Below are 17,055 nucleotides of genomic sequence, written 5' to 3' on the forward strand. Positions count from 1 at the left end.
GAAAGTGACCAATAACTCTTCAAACACACATAAAGTCAGTTTTGATTGGGGGGGCGGTTTGTTTGTTTGTTTGCTTTGGTTTGAATCAGTGGAAAACTTGTGAACCAAAATGAATCACTACAAGCCAGGTGAGAACGCACTCTGCTCATTGGTCAGATGTGGCTGAGGTGGGAGCAAGAAGGGGAGCAAATTTATACTGGCTCATCCCCTGTGCTTGTTTTTTGATGTTCTTCCAATGCAATGTTCTTAACATGATGATGAAAGCAGTTCAATATGAAATAATGTTCATATATTATAAAACTTTTTGTGCTGGGAAATAGTACCAGCATGCTTCCAAATCCTGCTGCTTGTTTCTGGACAGATTTAAAGGTTGTCTATTATTTAGACAAGCAACAAGCCAGTTGTTACTGTTATGCTACCTAAGAAATATGGATACAGTACATGCAAACACTGTCAAACAGGGAAGAAGCAGCTGTAAATACATGAAGTAAAGCTGTTCTGAGCTGATGCCACACAGTGTTGAGTAGGCTTCTCCTATTCTCACTTTGCTTCAGCATTAGCAGAAGTTAATAATCCCTTTATTTAAAAAAAAAAAAGAAAGTGTAACAGCCGTGGTGCAATAATGAGTCTTTGATGTTCATAACTTCCCCTGCCCTCATTATCATAGCATTTAGGTCTGTGTGTGTATGTGTATGTGTAAGAGAATGATATTATACTGGGGCTGCACATTTTACATCAGATGTTTCTCAACTTCTTTTCTTCTTTAAATCCTGTGACTGAAGAATTAACTTGTATGACATGATAGTAGCGATGTGTGAAGTGAAGGAAGTTCACATAAACACACATTTTTTTATACATGGAAGTAAAATTACTCTTTTTTTTTTTTTTACAAGAGTGATTTCCAGGAAGGGAAATTTTCACCACCTGCTGTGCATCATTTCTTCCTAAATAATGACTGTTTTACATATTCCTGGTATTTTTGGTGTTTTGTTGTCCTTATAAGAATTGACCAATGAATAGATTGAGGTAGTTTGATGATACACATGCAGGGACAACGGTTATGCATGACATTTAGAATAAACAGCATTTTGTAGTATGTTTTATCAAAAGGAGAAGACTTTTCTTCCACTATGACTTTTTAACTTTGAATCAGAAACCAGGTTCTTTTTCAGCTTTTTCACTTTTTCAGTGAGCACAAACATTAATGAACAATTTGAGGTTTGAGGTGAAGTTTAGGTGAAGTGCTGTCACTATTTCTTGACAAACAATAGTGTATCCATCCGCCCAGTACTTCTCTATATTGAATAACTAGCTATAGCACAAGTTGCCAATATGTTCCATAAGCAGAGGTTTTGGTTTTGGTCTCGATGCTGGCACGATGGTACCAAAACCTGGCAAATAATGATACAATAGTGAGCATTTGAGGTTTTTTGAGGTTTTTTTTTTAAAACTTGGTACAAAGCTAGGTTAGCTGTTTCTCACTGTCTTTATGGTAAGCTAGGCTGAACACGTCCATCCTTACTCCAGCTTTGTATTTAACAAACAGACAGTTTAATATCAATCTTTTTTATTTCACTCTCAGAAAGAAATGTTACATCCCAAAATATTAAACTATTCTTTCAGACCTGTGAACAAATTTTATGTGTATTTTCATATTTTGCTGCTGCATGGTTAAAGGTCTTTACAGTACATCATGATGGAATACTTTTATTATTTGTTGTGATAATCTCTCCTAACTAAACAAAATCTATTAAATTCAATAAAAAATATATATATTAAAACATGCAGCAAAGACAGTTTTTAACTTGCTGGTTTGACCTAATCAATTAAAGCTGATCTCGCTTATGACCAAGTGGGGAGAGTTTAAGACCAACACTGAGGTTTTCTATAAATGTATCTGCTTACCATGTTTATATACTGGCTTTGCTGTATAGTGAAAACCTTGGATATGATGACTTATATGAATGTCACTATCAAACTAACACACACACACACTCCTGGTGTATTATGTGCATCGGGTCAGGGGGTCACATAATTTATTTGAAGATGATGTATTCAGGTAAACTCCTGTGACACCCCTGGAGCAGCACTTAGGATAGAGGTGAAAGGATTCCCCTATAATATGAAAGCCATAGAGTACAGTAGGATATATTTAACCAATATTTTATGCATTACACCCAACATATCATTCTGTGACCCCGGTCCATTACAATGGCAATGTCAAAGGCTTAAAAAATGCTCTATTGTGTGTCCGTACCTCTAATGGAATTCGCAGTGGGGAATAGAAGCGAGCCTCTCTACAGGCAGCGCCATTTGTTCAGCGATGAAAAGAGGAGAGGGAGGGTCAATGACTTAGAGCACGAGGTGGACTTTTAAGAGCTCCGATGACGTGAGAGAGCTTTTTTCCCCAGACAAAGCGCTCCAACAGTGTTTCATCTAAATCAGAGTTATAAATAATACAAGACTCAAATGAATGTCAGAATTGCCTCGAAGGTCTTGCACTGGAAAAAATAGCTGCATTAAGTAAAGAGGAAAAATGGACTCCGTTCTCTTCCATATAAATTTCTTCCCATGTTGCCAAAAAATGCCGTAAGGCCGACATCACAATAGCAAAGGAAACAGTGGATCCAATTATCATTTCACAGTTTGAGAGTGATAAAACGTTTTTATAACTGTTGCCTCATGCCACTGACTTCATATTCCTTGATAAAGCAAGACGTATTACAGTCTGTTTCTTCAACAGACAGAGATGCCACTCACTGGTCTACTCAAGTCTACATCAGAAATTATAAATGGAAATTAAATCTGTGCATCTGTGTACAGGAGACCTGCCGGTCTGATTCATACAGTCAGGTAATGAGAAATCCTGCGTTACAGTGGCAGTGAGTGCTCTGTGCTCTGAAGCACTGATTCATTTGGAGCGCTGCTGAATTTTCAGTGCCAGCACAGGACTGTGACTCTTTCAAAGCGCTCTGTCTGGGACATTTGAGGGACTGATCTCAACACATCGCACTTGCGCTGCAAATGAATTGGTCCCCCAGGTCTCCAGAGCTGTCAGCAACTCACTTTGTATGAGAGCTTCATTCATCAACACATTTTTCCCTGTGAGCAGCAACTTTTGAAAAAAAAAAAAAAAAAAGGGGGAAAATAAAATACAGCAGAACTTTTTTTTTCTCTCTCTCTCTCTCTCTAAGACTTGTCCTTTTTTTTGGGCGTGCTGAATATCCATGTGGCATTGAACATTTGTGGAACTAAATCATAAACTGGTGCCCGTCAGGCTGCTATTTCTCAGGTGAGGTGTAATAACAATGTTCTCACCTCCGCAGACATCATTTCCTCTTGAAAAATGCATGAAAAACTGTATGTGGCAGAATTTATGCCCCATGCAAAATGTACTCCATTTGCATTGATATATATGTTTTTGCCAGTCTGATCTTTTTATGGTTTAGAAGTCTGTCAAGTTTAAGAAGAATTTGCATTTATCATTTACACTGCATAAATGATAAATTAAGCATTTACCCAGTGCATAAATGTTTAATTTTACATGTCCACAAATTTCTGCTAATTTCTTAAGAAGTTCACTGCAAAGAACTATGTAATTTGGAATTAATTATAGGGAAAATATTAATTTCACTGAAGGGAAGGTGCCATTTAAAATCAAGTAAATATTAAATTGTATTTTCCATATATGTTGAATTGTATGCTTACCTGCAGACATCATATTTTTATATCTTCAGCTGACCTCTAGGTTATGTTAGCCATGAATTGGAATTAATTAATTGGAATTGATTGGTTAATTGGAACAAACACCTGTTTATTTTTATGTCTGTAAAAATGACCCAATAGCATAGTTTTTCCAGGAACTTCTCTCCATATTCAAACTTATTTAATTTTTATTCAAGTTACCTGTCTGTAAGCTTAAGACAATCTTGACAAAGTTTTTTCATCTTTATTTGCAATATTCTATCAATACCACCATTTTCCTTCGGTTTTTTCTTTCCATCTTCAACATGGAACAACATGGCCCAGGCGTCAGGTCAAGGTAGGACTAGACTACTGTTTACTCTCATGCAGTAGACTTGGTTTGGCTGTTAACAGAGTGAATGTTTGTATGGGGAGAGAGAGACCACAAACACTCTGTCAGTTCTGTCAGCTCAGCCCACAGATGAGCAACCCCACGCTGGCCTGAAATGCACTTGTACACTTTTATATCAAATTGCATTTTACTGTTTTAGGATTTACTGTTTTTATTTTGTCTCAGTGTGATCAAATGTGTTTTATTTATTATGATTATGTTATGGTCTTACTGGGTATTCTATTGCTTTTACTGTGGTTTCTATGATGCTTTTATGTCTGGTGCGATGGACCAAACAAATGTCCCCTGTGTGGGATAATGAAGTTGATCTGAATCTGAATCTGAAATGATACGTGTTAACTTACATTGTAAAAAGCCCATGAATTGAGCCTGTGAAGTCTTACAAACAAGGGAAAAATGTACCAGTGCAGTAAAATTACTTCAGCTTGTGTCCAATACAAATCAACTTTGTAAGATGAGCCAGTATTTTGAAAGAATAAAGCACATTGCTACACTAAAAACAAGAAAAATGACACTCAATTCTACAAAATTATAAAATGTGTTTTCACGTTCATCTGCTGAGGGAGGAAAGTTTCTCTGAGTTAAAGGCGTGTACCTACGAGCAGGATTTGTGACATCACAACTAGTTTTGAGCCAATCCTGGTCCAGTATGCAAGTTGCACAAGTGTGATGTGGAAACTTGAAGCCTCTGGGGCACATACAGTGAGAATGGACTTTAAAGTGGAATAGGAGACATCTTGAGTCCAGCAGTTAAACTTTTGGAATGAAAAATATTTGCATATTCACAGATTCTATTTTTTTCAAGGAAGGATAAGAATAGATGTCAGCTGTGTCTCAGTTCAGAGGCCACATGCTTCGAAGGCTGCAATTTGAAGACCGAATGTGTCACAGCGGCATGACCAAGGCTGTCCCATTTAGAAGGCTCCTTTAAATGCAGCAGAGGAATGCAGCCTTCTTTGCCCAGATCCTTTGTGGCCCAACCTGTCCCAGAATGCATTTCATCCTAACCGGCAGCAGCAGATTTTGAGCAAGGCTAAGCTGTTGTAATTTTCCCTGTAGGACTGTGAAAGGTTTTTTTATTTTTTCAGGTGAGACAGTAACCATTTAGATTCCCAATATGTAGTCAGTTTATCCAAATAACGCCTGTCAACGTCTGTCGTCATCTCAGGGAGAACATGATCCGATGAACTGACTGGTGCAGCTCTTTGGTGATTTATCGCTGGCTTTGATGTCTCTGCAGCATTTTGATATGTAATATTATTCCTTTTGGAAGATACATGTTGGTCTCACAGATGAAATCTAACAATTATAGCTTCCACATTAGCTTGTCTGAATGTAAAGTGAAGCTTCATGTTTTTACTGAACACAACAACAGTGCTGCCTCTGGGGCTCTATATGTACAGATATCACCACATTAACATAAATATACATGTATTAAAATGAACAGATCGGTCTATATTACATTTTGTTTTATTTTATTAAATTATGCAACAATTTGGATTTTCGTTTATAGCTACACTACAGACTGAAATAATTGATTGCATCTGTCGATGAGGTTATTTTTTGTGAGAAAAAAGTGTAAGTGGAGCTTTGAGTTGAGATTATTTTGTCACAGTAGAGTCAGGTAGGTGTGTTGAAGATGAGCTGCTGCTGTCAGTAACAACGCTGCTGCAGAGAGAGAATGAACAGGCTCTTCTCTCTACTCCAGAGGTTTGTTGAAATATAAAAAATATTGAATGAATTAAAATAAAGTAATTGTTAAATACATTGTTTATTTCATCTACAGCGGTCTTCACAACTATTTACTCCATAAATAAAGTATGTAAGGAGTGGAATAACAGAGTGTCTGCAGGTCCTTAAAAGTCTTAAATTCAATGTTATAAATATTAAGTCTTAGAAAATGTTTTCATGTATATTTTGGTTAAGCTGACCAGGGAGTCCCTGGTGGTGCTGCTGGACCTGAATGGACTCCCACGATAATAAAATTAAAAGTTCTGGCTTCATTTCTACTAGTTGTGTCCCGATTGTCAACTGTAGCTGTCAAGGTTGCTAAGAGACAAGAGCAGCGCTTTGTGACGTAAGGGCAGCTGGAAAACCTCGTAGACCAGACCATCTCATTTAACAATGCTTGGTTCCGGCCTTCATGCTCTATGGCGGACACACCTTTGTAGACTACGTCTTTCGAAGGATGCGACCCCTTGCGACAGCTTTTGTTTAAAGTAGTTTAACGGGGTAACTTTATTTGTGGAAAACCCATATCAGATACAAATTATTTTTCCAAGCAGAATATGTCTTCAAATATATATGGAGGGGATGTTTAAAATAAGATGATTTGTACTGGAAACAGGTTGAATTTATCTTAAATCTCTGATGAAGATTTCTGGTGTGTGCAGTAAAAGTCTTTGCAACAGCGTGAATGACAACATGTCATACTGTAGGTAAATATTTTTGGTAATTTTTTCCTTTGAATCATTTATCTTACCGTGCCTCTATGGCAGACAGAAGATGATATTTCAGGTCAATCAGTCAGTGCATTTCCCTTAATTTACTTAAACAAATCTCATCATATACTGTATCATCATAACTGTAGCAGTAAAACAGGTTATACACAGATCTGTCTTTTTCAGTGCTGCAGTCGAGCTGCTTCTATCATTGCAATTTCTCCAAAATCTTACGAGCTCAGCCAGACGGGCACTAGAATATACACTTCTTAAGACTGGGAGCAGCTTGAACATTCAAGCATTTACATAGCATTTATTGTATGATACTTGATATGCTGACTTCCTTGTGACCCTACTTGAGAATCAGTGCTGAAGATAATGATGATTACACAGCAATGTCAACTGTCTGGGCCCAGCACTTGATGATGTGTAATCCAAACTCTCTGGAAACACCGCACTTTCTTTCTGGGGAGGTGATAATTTACTGGAGAGGTGTGGGAAGCCTAGTGCAAGAATATCCTCTCAGTATTTGTGGAGGGACTGTGAGCCTGACGTATCTAGCACAGACAGATGCTGAATGTGGACTCGGTTGGCGCCAATTTGGGAATGTAGGCTACAGGGGAACACATGGTGGGGCAAAGGTAGCAGGGGACCCAGGGGAGGCAGGCAGATGGGCTGATATTAGACATTTCATATGGCTGTGCTTCTCCCTGGATGCTGCCCAACACTGCCAGGTCAGAGAGTAAAGCATTGGCCTCTTCAGATCCAGGTGGCTCCATGTTGGACCTCACTTCTCCATTCATCTGCAGCCACGTGTTCACGCCTCGTCCTGCATTGCTTTGACATGCACAATTAAGAGAAACCTACTTTTTTTTTTCTTGCAGGAAAGCTAGCTGATACTTGTTGATTTCGGTCCAATCATGCACTCACTTTTGAACCACAAAAAAGGTTGCAGGATAATTGTGAATGGTTAAACATTGTGCAATAGTAGCACAAGCAGAAAGGAGTCTTAAAGGGGACGTATTCTGTACATTTCCAGGTATATGTTTTTTTCTAATTTGGAGCTTTACTGGATTATCTTTGCATGATTGAAAGTTTAAAAAACTCCTTACTTATCTTATACTGACCCTTTATGCAGCCCATCAGTTCAGCCTCTGTCTTAAACAGGCCGTTTTAGCCCCTGTCTCTTTAAGGCCCCCCTCCCGAGGAGCCCACTCTGTTCTGATTGGTTAGCTTCTGGAAGCTGTGTCAACTGTCATAACAGTATATAAATAACAGAAAACCAGATAAAGCATGTCCCCTTTAAGGTCAAACTGACGCAGTAATTTCAGTTACACAGGAGTGTCTAGCCAACGTTTGCTAACATTCGCTAAAATAAGCCACCATATGCTACTGGTCATCCCAAACTGAACGCAACAGGAAGCTGAGTGCCGAGTGTATTCAATTGAGCTAGTCTGTTTTACTGCATCTAAATTCAACTTTTCTTTTGTAAAAGGAAGGCTTTGTTATTTTCCTTTCAAAAGTTACAAAGTCTCACTTTAAATCTGCATTAATTAAAAATTTGGCAGTGGAACAATCAGCAAGCAAGCAGTAGTCTATTTACACATCCGGCAGACACAGAGTGAAATCAGCATTCATTTAGAGGTGTGTTTATATCCACCTGGTGAATGTAAGTCCAATAATCACTCTCCTTTTAGCTTTTTTAATATCTTGCTCTATCTGCTAAATGCTCCATATGTTCACCAGCTTGTCGCTAACCAGCTAAGTCTGTCTGCTGTTTGATGCTGGGCAGGTAGCATACAGTTTTTTTATTAAGGCTTTTTAGCTGAAAACAACTTTCTGAGGGCAGCATTGTGGCTGGGAGACTAAAAGTTTATTCTCTGTAAGTTTGTTAGACACAAGTGACACTTTTCATATTACAGTTAGTTATTCCATTGCTCACTGTGACATTTTCACATGAATACACATGGTCTTGCTACACTCTGTCTCGCATAGTTTGCTCTTCTTAGTGCCCGTTAGAGTTTTCCTACAAAAAATACTCTATTAAACATCAAGTGATGTATTCAGTTGTGTTGATTTAATAAAATATGAGCTGAGTCATACCTGTTCTGAGTACATTTAGAAAAAAAACACATTCATCGTAATTACTTAAAGCACTGAACCACCCTGAGATGTGATAGATACACATGAAATCATAAGAACACTGCCACTGCACGTATTACATGTAATGGCTAGATCAGTGGATAATTACAGAGAGTCAAAAGTTCAAATAATAATTAAATCTCATAAAGGTCTTCCACATTAAATACTCCCCATCTCTGTGTAATGTAAATTGATACACAAGGAAAAGGGGTAATCCAGGAATTGCCCCGAGCTTGTATTCAATAACAATGCAATTTCAGAGCTGTATGTATTATTTATTGAAGTCCTATTGAGGGCACTGAACAAATTTTCTTTATTGTCCAAATGGTACTTTGCAAATCCTGGTTCACTGTACTTGGGTTTGACAATTATTACCCTTAACACAACATCCTCTGCAAAGGACAAATAGACTTTTCAATGTAAGTGTGTGGTAATGAATATAGTTAATACAATTAATATATTCTATGTGTTGTCATAAGCCTTTCAGGGCATTAGAAGTTTAATTTACAGGCCATCTGGGGGAGTGTAATGCAGATTGCCAGACTAGCATATGTGGGGTTTTGCCCTCATACGTTAGTAACCTTCCCTCAAATAAAGTTTTATTGCATTGCACCAAGGGATGGGGTAAAATGCATGATTTAACAATATGTTACCTCTGCTAGAGTTTATTTTCACTGCCGGGCAAGAACAGGAGGAAAAATTAAGTCTTTGCTAAAACTCAAAATGATGCATCAAATGTGCAGGCGAAGCAGGGTGAAATACTGATGTTCTAACAAATAGAGTTAATTGTACAAAAGAGGCTTATTGGACAACAAATCAATCCAACGTCTTCTCCGATGCATGTGGTCAGCATACATACTGTACGGCCAGTTCTGTCCCCATCAGATGAATATAGGTTATAAAATGGACCTTTTAATTTTAGTAATGTGTGTTATCCTGCAAAAACTGCTGTAGTGCAATCAATCAGACAAAGCCTGTTTCTGACACTCCGCTTGGTATGAGAGGAGGTGTTTCCCCTGGGCCTCGGTCTTAGCTCAGGGTAAGACTAATGACTCTCTGACTTGAGTGGCCTGAGCCTCGCTGTGGCCCTTCCCTGTGGCTCCCAGCTGCTGCGGTGCCAACGAGAAGGCTCCTCTACTCTGATCCAATCAGGCGTGGACTTGCGTTATCTGCTGCGATTCTGCCTGCACCACCAACCACATGCACGGGCCGCCTCACCGGGGGCTTCGGCCTGCAGAGGCAGGAGCAGGTCTTTCAAACAGTTGGTCCACATTTTTCACACCAGTTACTGCAGGATAAGCTCTGAGCCAAGCTCCTAACATGGCACTTTGAAATGCCCTCCTACTTTGAGAGGATCAGCCTCAGTGCACTACAGTCATAGCAATTTGGGCTCTGTTGCCTCTGACCTTCAGCAAGAAGAGAAAGTGGATAAAATATTGAGCAAAGCAATAATAAATAAGATTTTACTTTTGCTGGCACATGCCATAAAATGGCTCTGATAAATCCACAGGGATATGAAGGTGGATTTTGATCAATAGCGTACAAACAATGCAATGATAACTTCACTTCAAGAGGTGAGACTTTTGGTTGTCAAAATTCACTTTCTGTCCTTTACTCTCTGTGTTTCAGAGTAAAATATCCTCAGGTGGTGGCACCCTTTCCACCTGATATCAACATGCTGTTCTGGCTTTATAGTTCATGTCTGGCATACGCATTAAAATCCAATTTCTCTCTTCCTCACCAAAAATTCATCATGCACACCATGAGTCTTCCAATCTCTCTCTTCCAATCTCCTCTTCCACCCTGCCAGAGCCGACAGTGCGTCCATCACTACATTGAGTGTACTGTATTAGCATTGTTCAAACTCACAGAACTTTACTTAAAATTCTAGATAAGATGCCAAAGGGTCTATATGTCAGGCTGAATTATGTGGTAATGTGTATAAAATATCAAATAAAAGATTTAAGACATTTTCATGATGATGTAATGAGGTATCCTTCATTTAATGTCAGCATCATACAGTGTATCTGTAAATGTTGAAACAAGCAGATACAGAATATGATAATGTATTGTTTTTTTCACTTAGAGCTACTTAAAAATTACATTAATTAATATATTTATACTAGCAGTAGAATGAAGAAATGAAAGACGTCACTTGTAGGGATGAACCCACAGAGAAATACCACCCAGCTTTTTAGCTTCTTTTAGCTTATTGTTTTGGTTTACCAGCCTACAAACTCTGCTCTCTTTATACTCATTTCCAGCTGTTTTCAGCATTTTTTTTCTTAACTTACTGTATACCTGTCCTGCACCAAACAGCAGACGGTCAAATTTGGAACATTTAGCAGAGCTTAACAGCAAACTACTGAACGCTGATGTTGTCTGCTGGATGTCCAAAGACACTTGTTTGAATCCAGTTTTGTATTAACAACCGAATAAGGTGATAACATGTCTACTGTTGTATTTTCAGCTCCAGCAAACTGCTTTAGGGAGGTGATTTACAGAGTTTGCTAAAATTCTAAAACAACAACAAAACATCTCATTTATGTGTCAGTTTTGTGTGCCCAGATTTTGAGATATCTGTCTTTGATATTTCTGTGCTCATGATATTGAAAAATGGAATTTAGGAAATTCAGCAGCAAGATGTCTTTTTAGAAACAGAGTCCCAATTACAGTGAGGACCCACTGCGAGCAAACAAATCGCACATCAACACCTTTGCCAGTGTGTCAACACTTGCACGCTAGAAAGTAGCTTGCTTGTTAGCAAACATTGAGTAAATAAGCAACCAACATCCATCTCCAACATTTTATGTGAGTAGAAACATTTTGGGTTTTTTGTATCTGTAAACATGGAGGCAAATGACATACAAAAGAGAGAAACTACAATAATGATCTCCACATATCTGCAGCAGGTAAAGACTAAACTTCCTGACCTACCACTGCATCACTTTTTTATCTGGGCTAACAAACCCGACAATATCAGCAGTGTTAGAAACCACTAGAGATGATATATTTGTTGTTTTGTCTTTTTGTAATTAGGCTGAACTGACCCTGACCAAGGGTTCAGGAGGCAGACAACATGTTCTTGACAAGTACTTTGTTATCTGAGCTCTCTATCGTTTAATTAATCTTCATGCACTTCCTAGTAAGATCTGCTTGTGAACATTAAGGCATCTGTTTTATGTGGCTTGGAGAATAATTGCACCGCTATTTTTTTTTTGTTCTGTGGCCAAATCTATTGACCATGCATGTGGTGTTTTGCACATTGATTTTAAGCATTTCTGTACCGTCCTCTCCCACAATCAGATCACCCAGGATGTATTTATGCTGGGGCTTGTAGTGATCTGACTGCAGTGGGGAGCTGCAGTGGAGAGCTTAAATCTAAATGACTTCACAAAAGATGGTATAATACACCAACAGTGCCAGCAGAGATTATTCTCAGAAATGATGACCTCGTCGACATTGATCTTCTCTACATGAAAGGAGACGAAGGAAGCTAACAGGTGACGCTTATCTGATGTTGGAGCAGATTTATCTGATTTCATTGTCTAACTGACCGGAATCCTGCTGCTACTGTTTTGCTTCTGCAGAGCTCACATATCTTAACTTGATCTCGGTCTATAAATCAATTTGAGGCTTTGTGTGTATTTTTGTGCATTGAGAATATTAAAGCAAATGTAAAAGGTTAATCCATAAAAGTAAAGTCTAAACTTTACCAGTGACAGAGTACATATGATTTTACAGCCTCATTACAACATTAATGTATTGCCTATATGCTTTTGTGGCCCCCCCCCCCAAAAAAAGCCAATGCCATGGTATAAAATATTACAATGACTGCATTGTTGTGAAAATCAAATAAAACACTTTCCTTCAAGAAAGATGAAGTTCCATCTCATTGATAAGGTAATGATGTATGCCATGGGTCAGGCAGAGAGAAGCGATAATGATGATAGTCATTTAACATATTTACTGGCGTACACTGGATTACCATCTGCAATTTTACGGTTGATGGTGGTCGGTGGTTTAGAATCACTTTATCCTCTCTTTTATAGCAGAGATTTCACAATCAAATGTGCATCAGCCATCCTTTTATCATTTCATGTTTGCTGAGCCAGCTAAGACCGGTTTATTGCCACAGAAATAAAGAATATTTCATGATGTCCTAATACAAATGCTCTTTATCTAAGTCTGTTTTCAAAGGAAGGCCTGTTCTGCTGGCTGCTTGACTGACGTTCATCATTACTGAGCCTTTGACTGTTCGCTGCACGGTCTTTACAAGGCTATGAATCAGTTATTGGTTTGAAGGATGATGTTTGGATCCACCTCCAAACAGAGGCTTTGATCTTTGGTCCAGAACATCACAAACTATAGATGCAGTACTCCCTTGGCTCACTCACTACCAATGTTAAGTCCATAGCAAAGAACCTCTGGGTAACTTTTGATAGTCACTTATCCTTTGAGCAGCATACCAGAAATATCATCTAAGCTTGTTTTTATCAATTAAGAAACACCTCCAAGATAAGACACATGCTCAATTTTAATGACACAGAAAAAGTCATACATGCTTTTATATCATCACGCCTAGACTACTGAAACTCTCTTTTTACCTGTTAATTTCCCACTCACTGCACTGGTTGCCCATTACTTTTAGAATACAGTTTACATTTTTATTAATTACCTACAAGGCCATCCATAGTCTGGCTCCAGATTATATTTTAAAAAACTTTTAACCCCTTACAGCCCAACCAGGCTTCTAAGATCAGCTGATCAAAAACTTTTAGCTGTTCCACCAACCCAAGGGTGACCGTTTTGGGTGACGACCTCTCGGCTTTGGAACAGCTTTCCCCTAAGTATGAGATTGGCAGACTCCACTGCAGCTTTTAAGTACCTCTTCAAAACTCACTTTTACAAGATGGCCTACACATAACAATGTTTTCCTTTTCCATTATCGCATCACTTTCATATTACTACTTTATGGTGTTTTATATTATTGCCATTACAATCTTTAATTGTGCTTGTTTTTAGTATCATCATTTTGGTATTTTTATATGCACTTCCATTTATTTTGCACTTTTATTTGTTTTATATTCAAGAGTTTGTTCTTTTATTGGCATTCTATCTGCTTCATATGAGATCATCTCTTATATTTGTTTATGTGTGGTTATTTCTTTTACTTAAATGCCACTTGCTTTATATGAGCTTATTTCTTTCATCCACATTTTACTTATTTATATATAAATTTATTTCTTTTATTTTGCACCTGTGCTTTCATCTGTTTATGTATGGGCTCAGTGCTGCTTGATATATGTGCTCTCATGTTCCTAATTTTTGTATGTCTTACATACGGCTTACATGGGTTTCTGATTTTTTAATTTTTGTTCTGTAAATCCTTTTAATCTGGAAAGCACTTTGTGCTTACGCTTGAAAAGTGACATATAAATAAAATGATTATTATCACCAGACATTTTCTCCCTTGTGTGAATGTGCAAGTGTTAATATGCAAACACAACCTGAGCTTGTGATGTTGTGTAAGTGCTGCGCAGACCATATCAGCAACTGATAGTATATGACTGCAGGAAAATGTATAGACTGTGTAGTATATGAGACATGACCAGCAGGTTTCTAAAGGTTTTAGATTTGGTCTTTATGATGACCACCTTCTCAGCACTTACAAGAAAATTCAAATTTGAGCATGTGTGAGATGAGCAACAGTAATGTAAAGTACTGTGACTGAGTACATTTACTCAATTTTTAGGCACTTGTGCTTTACTTGAGTATGTCCATTTTATGCAACTTAACAGTTCTATCTCACTACATTTCAGAGGGAAATATTGTACTTTTTACTCCACTCATTTATCTGACAGCGATAGTTACCGTTTACAGTATGATTCAGATTTTACATACAAAATATATAATAAGTTTATAAAATATGATGCATTACTATATATTAAACTACCCAAGAGTGTCTTAAGCAGTCAATAGAGGTTTCACTTCCACCAGGGACAACATAGAAATGCTGCTCACACAGTAATACATTAGTAACAATAAACCAATAATACTGTACATAATAATATAACACTCACAGGGGCCATTGTGCTGCATAAAGATGATTTTTTACTTATGGTACTTTAAGTACATTTTGCTGAGATAGATTTTGAATGCAAGGCTTTTACTTACAAGGAGTATTTTACATTGTAGTATTGGTACTTTCACTTAAATAAAACATCAGAATATTTTTTCCACCGCTGATGAGAGAGCAGTGATTGAAGTGTTGCAGCCTGAAACACCTCATTCACATCAACCATGCATCTCTTTAAAGCTCCACTAATCTATTTTTACCGTATTTTCTCTAACAGTGGCTGGTATTCAATTAAAAGTATGACCGGGGGTGTGGTCGACACAAACAAATAAGGCCGGCCCCAAATACAGGCCGGGGAGGGAAAAAACAAGTGCACACAAGTTATATTGAAATGTTTGTGTAATGTTTCACAATAAAAGTCGGGAAATGAAGGCTTTTAATTTTATTAGTAGCATACTGCAGTAACAAAAATTTAACAGAGCAAACGGAAGCAGATCAGAAAACAGGGAGGCTTCATACTAAAACATGAGCAAATATACTTATCAAACAGAGGGAATTAAGAATAAAGGGCTTTCTCTAATATAACCCTGCTTCCAATAAAGGCCTGGTGCTCTCTGCAGTTGAGGTAAATAAAGGCCCCAGCCACTAGTAGAGAAAATACGGTATATTAACAATGGATCATTTGATTATGTTTAATGTGAAAGGTGTTGCTCATATTATTGAATCCACAGGAAATTATAACACATTTCTGCAGTTCCCCTTTGGTATTGTTTGGTTCAGTCTAACAGCTCTCATCAACCTTGTTTCCAGCAACAACAGGCAGCTGCAGACAGCTGTTGCTACAAGGACCTACAAGAATCACTAGAAACAGGAGAATCCTAATTGATATGGTATTTACCAATAAAACAGATTGGATAACAAAAACATACAACCTACTAACTGGTCTGTTTGACCATACTAAGACTCTTACTGTATGCAGTATTTTTGTAGCAGAAACCGTGACCGGGTAAAGATGGTCATCCCTAAGTCCAAAATTGTGCAATTTGAACATGATCTTGGGAAAATTAATTGGGATAAGATCATAGAAATAGATGACATGGACGTGTGTTGTAACTCCATGACTACTGCTCTAGTGAAATAAACAACAAAAGATACCAAAAACATGAAATGTAAACAAAGGAAAGAAACTTTACCATGGCTAAATAATGAAATACGTAAACTTACGAAAAAACGAGATCTGGCCTTGAAAACATTATTATCTCCTAAACGCAATACTGATCATCTGATCTACAAAAGTTTAAGAAACAAAGTAGTCCTGGAATTACACAATGCAAAAGCCTCCTACTACACACATCTTGCAGGAAACGCCAAAGGCCATAACGTATCTCTTTGGAAACACTTAAATAATTTAACCAACAAATCATCCAATCAAAAAGGAATTAAAGAACTGAAAATAAATGGTACGGCCATCACAGATGAAGCCACCATGTTGCACGAATTTAGTATATAGGCCTATTTCATACAATCAATAGAGGAATTGACACAAAATTTTGATACCCCAACTATAACTAATAACACAGAAGCTATAGAATCACCAGATTCTTTTTGTATCTAAGAGGTCAATGAAGCAAAAATTGCAGAAATTATTAATAAATTATCAGATTCTAAGGCAAAAGACATTTATAATTTGGATATTTGTTTCATTAAGAAATACAGCTCCATATTAAAAGACCTGTGACTCATCTCATCAACTTATCAGTTAGAACCAGCGAATTCCCAAATAACTGGAAAAAGGCAGTCATCACACCGGTTGTCAAAGCAGATCATGATCTAATATGCAACTATCGCCCTATTTCTATTCTTCCTTGCCTGTCAAAGGTGCTTAAGAAGGTTGTGGCAGCACAGCTAGTTGACCACCTAGAGACCAATCAACTCCTTCATCCACAACGATTTGCTTTTAGACCAAAATGTTCCACAGAAACTGCAAATTGTTATTTCATTGAAAATGTAAAGTGTTCTTTGGATGGGGGTAATGTCGTGGGGGCAGTGTTTCTTGACCTAACAAAGGCATTTGACACTATCAACTATGACATTCACCTAAGTTGTCTACATTAATTTTTTCAAAAAAAGCACTTGATTGGTTTGAGTCATATCTTCAAACTAGAGAGCAGTGTGTGAAAGTTATCCCTTTTAAACAACAGAATGGGTACTCCCCAAGGTTCGATCCTGGGTCCGCTGCTTTTCAGTCTGTTTATAAATGACCTGCTTACAAGTTGCCCAGAGGGCCCAAGACAATA

Source organism: Thunnus albacares, chromosome 4 (assembly GCF_914725855.1).
Source record: "Thunnus albacares chromosome 4, fThuAlb1.1, whole genome shotgun sequence".
Taxonomy (NCBI): Eukaryota; Metazoa; Chordata; class Actinopteri; order Scombriformes; family Scombridae; genus Thunnus; species Thunnus albacares.